Source organism: Falco biarmicus, chromosome Z (assembly GCF_023638135.1).
Source record: "Falco biarmicus isolate bFalBia1 chromosome Z, bFalBia1.pri, whole genome shotgun sequence".
Lineage (NCBI taxonomy): Eukaryota > Metazoa > Chordata > Aves > Falconiformes > Falconidae > Falco > Falco biarmicus.
Genome location: NC_079311.1, coordinates 65,200,348 through 65,210,877, shown reverse-complemented (window position 1 = coordinate 65,210,877; position 10,530 = coordinate 65,200,348).

Here is a 10,530-nt window from a genome sequence, read left to right as displayed (position 1 = left end):
TTTTCTTGTTAGAAATGATTCAGAAGTTTTTGTGTGTTTCACACCTTTGGATATGGTGTCTAATTCAGCCACAGGCCAAGCCTGGGAGGGTTATGAAGGCACAAAGGGGAGCAGAATCAAAGGCTTTCAGATCTGAAGCTCAGCCAAGAGGGAAATGAAATTACGTCAGGGCTTGCGGTCACAGGAAAGTCGAGGGAAGAAAGTAATAAATATGGAGAGCAGAGATGTGTCTGCATGGGAGGTCAAGCTGCAAGGGCCAGAATAAGTGTTTTAATTAAGAGAATAAGATAAAATCAAGAATTAAAAAGAATAAAGATAGCATAGACTAGGCAAGATTAACATTTTTAAAGCTATTAAGTTAATTGTAAGGAGGAAATTAAAGTTAAAAATAGTTTAATAAAAGGTGTATTTAAGTTTCATTCTAAAGTTATTCCAAACTCGGAAAACATCCATTACCTCCCTTGAATATCTGGCCCACATGACCATAGGAAGACCAGGTCTGTCAAAGTTAACTGAATTAAAAATAACAAAGTACATCAGTGTACGGAGAAGAGATACTGGGTGAATGTGGTCAGCCCTCAGAAATGGAAGGAGTGCTTCCAGTCAGTGCAATCTGGACTTAAACAGTTACTTGATTCAATGCCTTACAAAAACTTAACCGAAAACTTAATTAAAAACACCTCAGGAAAAAAAAAAAAAGTGTTAAATTAAAAGAAACTGGCTGCATGTCTGTTAACAAATGGTGTCACTGCAGGGAGGACTGCTTGAATGAGGGTGTATATGTATACATGGGTGTGTGAAAAGCACTCTGCTCAAGGAGTCTTGTGCCAAACTGAATTTCAGTTCTTTATTAATAACTGATCTAGAAGATGGAGTAAGTTTTTAGCAAGTATTGTACTGGCAATACTCCCTGCGCAAATTTAACTTCCAGTAAGAAATGAATAAAGCCAGAAAACATTTGCTAATAGATTTGTGAAAAATCAATCTCCTAACTAAGGATTCAGTGGAATAGTAATTAATCACAAACAAGAAATGAGACACCAGACCGCCTGCCAGAGGAGAGATAGCAGAAAGCTACTTGGGTATCAGGTTGCTGCAAAACTAGATAGTTAAATACAAATGAAGAAATGCAAAAATCCAGCCAGTGTAGGCTTGGCTAATATGTTCAAACATTTGCCCAATTTCGGGTTTAATGTGGTCATTTTTCCATACACATGAAATTTCTATATTGAGATTCATTGCTTGGTCACTTTTAGCTACAGCAACATAGCTATGATAAAGGGTAGCTGAGAAGCAGTGCTTTTCAGTTTAGTCACAGGACATGGAAATGCACACAAAGATGAGAACTCTTAACTCTCCGTAGGGTACGAGGACTGAATTTAATGATCTGATGAAAAATTGTTATGTTGTTGATCATAGAAACATCTATGAATAAGAACACTGGGTGAGATGTTAACATGCCAAAGAGACCAGAAGATGCAAGTTACACAGATGTCCACCCCTCTGATTTTCACTTGGCTGCATAGTGTGGGATGGAGGGGGGAGATTCTGCTTAGGGCTTTCCATCACCAAACTTCAGAACAACTGTTGTATGCAGGAAAGTTAAAAAGCTGTCTGGATATATATTTAAAATTTGATATGGTGCCACAGTACTAATACTAATCTTTTCATTATCTCATAATTAAGAACTCTGAATAACAATATTAGGAAACATTCTGAAGTAATATCGGGGAATATTCTGAAGAAGAAGGTAACATGAGTACTTGAAAGTACTATATGACAAGAGGAGGGTGTAAATGGTACAAAGCTGCTGCTGATCTTATTTGTCATCAGACCTGAGCACTTTGTGGGTATATTTTCAAGGGAAGAACATTTTGCTGAGCAGCTAAAATGCAGTGAACGGTACCAAATACATTAAAATTATTCTGGACGTATTAGGCCTTGGCTTTGTGTTTAATTTGAAACAATGTAAACAAGTTGGATCATGAGATTGAGTCAAATATAATCAGAGGCCATGGGGACTGGTTATTTTCCTTTCTGTGCACTCAGGGATTTGTATGCAGTAGTTAATTCCTGTGAAGTCACAGAAGGAGTTAGATATGAAGAATGAATCCCTTGTGAAACAGACCCCTATGGCTTCAAAGGGCAAACACCATGAGCACAGATTAGTTACTTCTGTAAAATTATTCTGCAGTGGTGATTAGAAGTAAAAGAAAGTAAGTCCCAAGGCCATTTTGAAGGTTCTGTTTAGTAGCAAAGACATGCTGATCACATGGAAATTAGTGGAAAGACTTTTGACTTTTACGGACCTGAAATTCATTAGAGGTCTCCAACACCTCAGCTGCACATCTGAAGTAATTCTGGCACTAGTCCAAAAGCAGAATTCTGTATGCTTTTTAATGCACCTTTTTAAGGGAATGATCTCTGCAACACAAAATCATGCCAAGGTAACTGGGGCATATGAAAAGTCAAGGGACAAATTACACTAAAGGCATCTTCACAGCCACTAACACAGATCATTAAGATCCTGACAAACCTTGTCCAACAGATGTTTCTAGCCTGCCTTACCTGGAAGAGCCTCTGCTGACCAAAGAGTAAACAAATAGTGTGAGGAAACAGTGCGAATTACTTTTAAAGTCCCAGTTAGCTTAGTTTGAAAAGGCAAAAGTCATTGGTCCATATAAATATGAGTCCAGCCCTCAGATTGATGCAGTCAGCATGCAGATTGCAAACCTCTGGATACCATGTTTACCTGCCCAGTCTGAAGCTGAGGAAAGGCCTATATAAGTCTATATAAGCCAATTAATCATAAAATAGTTTGGGTTGGAAAGGACCTTTAAAAGACAGCTGGTCCAACCTTCCTGCCATGAACAGGGACATCTTCAACTAGATCAGGTTGTTGAGAGCCCCATCCAACCTGACCCTGAAGATTTCCAGGGATGGGGCATCTGCCAACTCTGAGAAATCTGTTCCAGTGTTTCACCACTACATAGCCAAACCAACAGAGCTTAGACTGTATAAACTAAGCATTCCCTCAGCTTATACAGTTAAGATTCTTTGGGTGGAAAGGTGCAAACACAGCAAGGTGTCAAAGTCATGTCTGAAAAATCAGTGTCACACAGAACCTGAACATTAAATTCAGGATCCTAGGAAGAAGAAAACGGAGGAGGTCATCACTGAAGGACAGTAAGATTAAAATACTCCTCAGACTTTTTTTCTCCATTTATCTGTTTCTGGAGCAGAAATGTTCAGCAGGGGACATTTTGTAATGGCATAAATTATATCTGTTAACACGAGCCAAGAGCTTAGTTTAGCTGCTATTATTTTCTTGTTCACTGTTCCAACCAATTTCCTTCTGTCAGTTACCAGAGGGTCTGTTAAAAGAGATAGAGCATGTGAGGTTGAGTTGCAGTCATTGAAGGCACAGTACAGATAACTTAAATACATTTCCTGGACATAATTGTATGTGAGAGGTCAATTCTGATTTCTCAGGGGTGAATTATGGGTGGATGTAGTCATGACCTTGATTGGCAGTTTTTCTGACTGTTAAGGTAATGCAGATTCAGACAAATAACTCATCGTGTTCAAAAACAGTAATATTAAGATACTTTCTCATTTCCTTCTGAGTGAGAGCATTTAAAGAGAGGCAGCACACGTGATCCAGCACTTCCCACTTCCAGTTTTTTTGTATGTGAGGAACTCTATGCTGTTGACACTGTTTTTCTAGAGAAAGTCTTTGAAAAGGGACTTGCCAGCTTCTCCAGCATACATTTGAAAGTAAAGAATTTTTTTTTTCCATTAGCAAATGCAGAAAGAGATGGTAGAGGAAATAGAGTAACAAAAGCCTAAAAGAGCTGTATCATGACATTAGTCAGCCCAGATGTGACATCAGCCTTCACCAGGGTTCTGGAAAAGAGCTGGCAGGAAGGGAGTGTGCAGGATAAAGACTGTATTTTAAAGTACCCTAAAGAAACTCAGTCTTCCAGCAATCCCTCCATGGGGCTTAAATAATCTTCTATCTCCCTTTTTCAAAACAATTATGTTTTATACAGGAAAATACACTGATAGCACTTGCATGTTTATCACAGTGTAATGACTTGGCTCTGACCCACAATGAATACCCCTTTCTTTAATCATCTATAATTATAATCTTAGCCAATATAATTCTAAAAGAAAGGAAACATACACTTTATTTATGTACCCAGTAATTAAACACTGGCCTGCCTTAAACTGAAGTCAGTGTAAATCGCATGTAGTTAATTATATTGTCCTTGTTCAATTTATCAAAACTGCCAGCCAATAAATAGGAAATATCCTATGATACCTGTCTATTTATTTTGAAAGGTATTGCAGACTTAATGCTAATCATAATCAACGTTTTACTAAACTAGTACAAATATTAATTCATTACCTTGACACACAGACTTCTTTTATGCTTGTTTCCTGTGTGTGCAAAAGAGAATTTTGGTTCTCTTAACAGTTTGATATTCTTGTCTTAAAGCAGTTGATATTGTAATGGATATACAAGATACCGATATTATTCTCATATAGGAAAAATTAGCTATGAACAGTTAAATGTTATGAATTGCTTTAACTTCTGATTTTAGAGTGGGTGCTACATCCTACTGCAGAATAAATACAGCACAGCTACTAGTATAATAGAGAGCTGCCAACTGATCTCTGTTACTTAAACTGGTATCCGTAATACACAGATACACAATATGAATGTAAATTAAAACCTCCACTGTGTCTGTTCAAAATAACCCATGTGTGATCTACATGCAATTCTGGTTAGCACAGAGCAAAACCTCCCAACATCGAAGATGCCTTCAGAGCTTAATTCTGTATGTTCTCAGTGCTTTTACAAAGACACAACTGAGGGGGTTATTAGGGAAAGACAACCTAGATAAAATCATGAGGAAAGCTTAGAGACCATAGCTGGAGTCAAACACCATTATAGGTCAAAGCTACTGGAGGACAGTAATCACTCATTCTTCCTTTTCCAACTATGTTTGCACTAGTAAGTGTCCTTTATTACTTGATCCACTCAACAATATTGCCTACACTGCCCAGAGCCTGAAATATTGCCATAGACCACATAATACTCAAACCCTGGAGTGCAGAGCTAGGGACTTTGGGAAAAGCAGACTTCAGATAGCTAAAACCAGAAGGAAGGAAAAAAAAAAAAAAAGGTGCATGGTGGGTAGCCAGATTTGTTCTTTTATGGAGAAATGTTGTGAAGTAGAGGGCAGTAATATATTTTTGGTTTCAATCTAGGAGGGTTTTGCTTATGATGTATGGCACTTACAAACTGTTCTTAGCATCAGCTGGTCTTTTTTTTTTTCCCAGAAAGCATCAAATATTCTCCTTTAAAAGAAGAATCCTGACATCATGAAAAGTTTGTGAGATCTCTTTTCCTTTTCTGGCAATGTTCAAAATGCTTACCAGCCTCTGGGCTGTAATGTTTCCTTCCTTTCCTGTATTATCCCCCTGCCTCCCACTCCCATACACAAAGGCAAACACAGTCAACTTCTGTATAAAGTCATTGCAGCAAATCAGTTTCCCCTGAGTGTCCACGATCATACGAATTTGCAGTGCCTCGGTCGCTCACATTGTTGCAATGTGTGTGTTTCCATTCTCCTTTCCACTCAGAGCCTGGGCACTGCACCAAGTGTACTTCCCTCAGCTGTGGAGGCATCTCAGGTAGGCTTCTTGAAGTTCTTCCCTATAACCCCATCTCTTTTGGTAAGTACTGTCGCTGCAAATCAAATAGAATATGCAGCACTTTTCTACTGGAGCAGGTGCCATCTCTGTGATAAATCTTGGCTCTGAAGAGGGAAGTTGACCTCTTGAATGCTGGTTGGCATGGCTGGCTCAAGAGCTGCTACATGCATACAGCATATTGATTGATACATCTGTTTTTCCTCGGTATAAATGAAGATCCTGCCGGCTTTTGTCTTTTCTTCCTGATGCATTGGTTTTAGAAAGCAACATTATGTTTGTTACCTTTGTAAAACAAATTGTTCAGGCAGTGAAGCTATTTCCATTTGAGAGAGACATACTGCAAAACTCATTAAGCACACATGGATGCAGGTCTCAGACAGAAAAATGGGTTCAGCTTTCTTATTATTCCCAGAAGACATGAAATCAAAAGGTTTAAAAATACATGGAAAACAAGTTTTTTACTTATTATACTCCAAGTTTTTTGATACCAGACCTTTCAAATAAAACAGAAAATATTTGGCTTCATCCTCATGTTCTTTTAGCTAAAAAAAAAAAAAAAAAAAAAAAAGGCCATCTGGGTCAAACAGATGACTTCTTTCTTCATCTCAGTTCAAAGGAAGTATTTGTCCTGGCTTCTTGGAAGCTATTAGAACTGTTGTGATGCCAAAGATCCATGTGTGAAAGATACAGTATGTATTTCTCCACTGAATGCATTTTTGTCCCTTTTTACTGATGTCTGACACTGCAGCTCTGGCCACCCTAAAAATACACATTTGAACAGCAGAGCTCTTGAACTAATGCTCTGCCTACATGTTCTTAACCAGAGTGTTCATTGCCATTGTTGTTTGACTGAACTTGTCATATAATTCAGTAGCTGTCATAGGGCTGGAATGATCTGGGACACTGGATGAATACAAAGAGGTTGACATTACTGCGGTATGTATGTTTTTACTTTATAAGGTTGAAGGGTGAGTAATTATGAAGGCAATCCTAGTGACAAATGAGATTACCAACCACAAATCTACACTTCATATTCTTGAGACTAGAGCCATATGACCTTGCTTTGTGTTTCTAACCAGATGAGAATAATAATGTACTAAATCTGAGGAAGCAGATACAGCTTGAAGTGTATGAATGTACCTATTCTAAGAATATAAAGAGTGATTCATAAACTAGAAGAAATTGTAAACACAAACCATCAGGCCCTGCTGAAAACTAACTGGAATATCTCAGTGGGTAATTCTGGAACAGTGTATGCCATGGAGACTTTTGTTTTCCTTCTTCTATGCAAACCTAGTAGTGAGATTTTGAGAAATATTAAAAAAAATAACATGTTCTACAAACTTACATTTTCTTGATGGAATATTTTTACTTGAATTTATTTGAATTGGCAAAATAATGCCTGAAAAACTATCCCAGAGAATGTCAGCAAATCCAAAGGAAGATTAAAATGTGTTGCCAGCACAGCATTAATTCTCATTCCTCTGCATTTCAATACATCTACGAGAAACATAGGAACAAGCTTCTCATAATATAGAGTTCCAACTGCAGAAATATAGGAACAAGCTTCTCATAGTACAGAGTTCCAACTGCAGTGAATTCTTTTCTTCAGAAAGTGTATAGATAAATGTTGCTTCAGGAATAATCATCCTTTTTTTATTACTGTTTTTATCCTTATTTGTAAGTATCTCTCTTTTCCTGGATCATATTAAACACCACTTTCAAGTAGTATCGTATTAATTTCCTCAAGATCTTTTCTGTTGGCTTTTTTTTATTCCTCCCAGCTCTTGTTTTTTCCCTCCCTAACACTCCCAAACCCAGCACCAATAAGATGAGATAACGATATCTTATTTTACAGAAAAGGAAATGGAGACAAAGAGACTTCCTTAAAGGCATGCAATGAATCGGTGACAAAGGCAGAACTCAAACCTACTTTCACACAAATTTCTGACCACATTCATTCTTCCAGAACATACAGTTTGGCATTTTGATTGCACTTGTGAGAACTAAACACGTATACAGATTAGACTGTGCTTAGGCACCCTAGAAATGAGGAACATGGATGCTGACTGCGCTGAGAGTTTCACTGCAGCGTGGCAGTGTAAGGGATCCTTCCCTGAGGACTTGTTACTCCTTCTTGCTGGAGGTTGCTGTTGCAGGGGAAGAGCTAATGGAATGACTTGTGTGAGTGCCCATCATCAACTCTGGTTGGAAATTGGTCAGCTCTGTACAATATCTGAAAATGACACAACAGTTCTGTAATGAATAGCTAACTGTGGGCTCTCTGGCCAGCTGCCAACATTTTGCTTGGTACCTTATGCAGAAGTCATGACTGACGGTAGGACTGGGCTTGTTAGCAAAACATTAATCTACCATATACCATCTTTATCTAGCTGCCTTTATGGTCTTGCTCCCTACATATTTTGCAGGTTCCAGAGCACTGGCAAATGGCCTGATTCCGTTCCTGATTAATTCCTCTGCACGCTCAGTCCTGCATGTCAAATAGCACACCTCTAGGATTGCCAGGCAAAATGAGCTAAACCATGTTACTGTGGCTGAGCCTGCCCTTAAGTTCAGATGTTCAGTTATTATTTTGGTGAGATGTACAATTCTGCAACGAGCAAAAGCAAGAGAAGGAAACAGATATTCAGAATATGGACATACTCACATGGGACACAACCCCCCATTGCTTTTTCCAAACCAATTAAGACAGCTGCAGATAATAGAGACAGGATGTGATGATTTCTCAGAAATAGTTAATTAGCTCTCCTTTAATGGAAAATAATGGTGACCTAATGCTAGGGGTTCCTTCCAGCTCCCTGGCATGATAATGTGCTGTGTGTATAACAAGGAAGATGGTGAAGTGTGCAAGAATTTAACTTGGAAAAAAGGAGTAAAATGGAGGGAGACAATATGTCATGTATGGAATTTGCTGACCACTCAACATCACTATTCTGGTGAAAAAATCACTGGCTGCTTTTAGAGACTCCAAATGATGCTTATGAAGTTGATGTGACATTTAAGGCCAGGCTGGGGCTCCTTCATTGGTTTTGAATTTCAGCCTAAGATCTCAGACCTGAGAGAAGGTGAATGCCTCTAACGGAAAGCTAATGACATCTACAGGGGATGAGCATCTCACAGAATTATATCCTCACATTTGAGCTCCAGAGGTTTATTCTTCATCTCCCTGATGAAAAAGGACTGATGTCTGAGTAGGCCTGGTGATTGGTGTTTTAAGTACCGAGGCAAAATAGAAAATCAAGTAATGATCCTTTTTCTTCCCGAGTCATGCATAGCTAAGGGACCCAAAACTAGCTATTAGGTTGCTTCCTGCCACAACAGCCTCTTCTAAAACAGCTGCAGAGTATTCATGGGAAGTACTTGATAAAATCATCATGATATCATTAGCAGCAACTGTGTTTCTATCTTGAAATGCTTGTTAGATAAGAAAAGTAAGCAAAATCAAATTTTATTAGAGCTAGATGTGAATATATTTATTTCCTCCTTCATTTTTACATTTTGGGCTGAAAAATATGCAATCTGACTACATGCAGTTCCCGTAAGTAAATGTTTCTTCTTTTCACCTTTTTTTACTTCTGTCTATAGTTACTGTAGCAGAAACTTTCAAAATAGAACTAGTGAACTGTAGCAATATCTGTCGCTGTCATTGCTATTAATTATTGGAAGCTTTATGCCAACATCATGCTGAAGAAAGATGGAGAAGTCAGATGCAAAATTAATGAAAACAACACCCCTAGAAGTCTCATTGACTGTGTGTATATTTGATAAAAATGGTAAGATTATTTCTTTAACCAACCAGCCTTTCCCTAAGAGTAGGAAAAAAAAAAAAATTAGCTGCTACCCCTGGCTGTTCAGCAGAACTTAATACAGCTGAATTCATTGCACGCTGTTTGCTGCTATGCTGTTTTAACAACTATTTTGGCAGTGCACAAATGTTTTGACAGGAGGAGCTGTGTGAAAATTCCTGCCGAAGCAGTAGCCACAGAACACCTCTCTCTAGGTCATCTGATTGATCTCAGCTGTTGTCAGCACTGAGCCATCAATGTCATCCAGTGACCATGCAGAATCGTGATGTAGTATATCATGGATATGCTTTGTTTGCCATGTTTAAGAATTTCCATGCTTGACAGAAACTAATGCATGCTCTTTTCTCTCATCAGAGCTTCCTCTTGTCTAGGACAGATAGTGTGATTAATGGTATAGAAATGCATGGACAGTAAAGGAACCATTCTTCTGATCTATAGAAAGCTTAGGATGATGACATTTCACTGTGAACACAAAGCTTGTTGCAAAAGCATTAGATAAGCAATATGTTTAAACTTTAATTAATTGCATTTTTTTTAATTTGACGATGCACGCACTGCTACTAAGTATCTCAGCAGATATATGCACAATTCCAAGCATGGGTTTTAATTTCAGAATTTCTATAACCTTTTTAACCTGCCCATCATGATGAATATACACTATGGTCTTCCTCTTGAATGGTAGGCAGACTCCATAAAGCCCTTGTTCAGGAAACAGCTAGGCAGATATTCTTAAGATTTTAAAAGTTACACTTTGTACCAAAAACTGTGCTAGAAGGCTTAATGAACTGCCAGTTTGTCCCTTGCCTGCAGAGGTCACTGGCCATGCAGATTCATAGTAGTGTGGGTGCTCAGATTAGGTGGTGACTGGAGTCAAGACTAAGAGGATTTTTCTTCAGCGTCAGGACACATAGCAAAGGGAGATGCCTTCAAAGGGAGATGTATGAAATACCTGTTTGATCTCCACAGACCCAGGTGATCT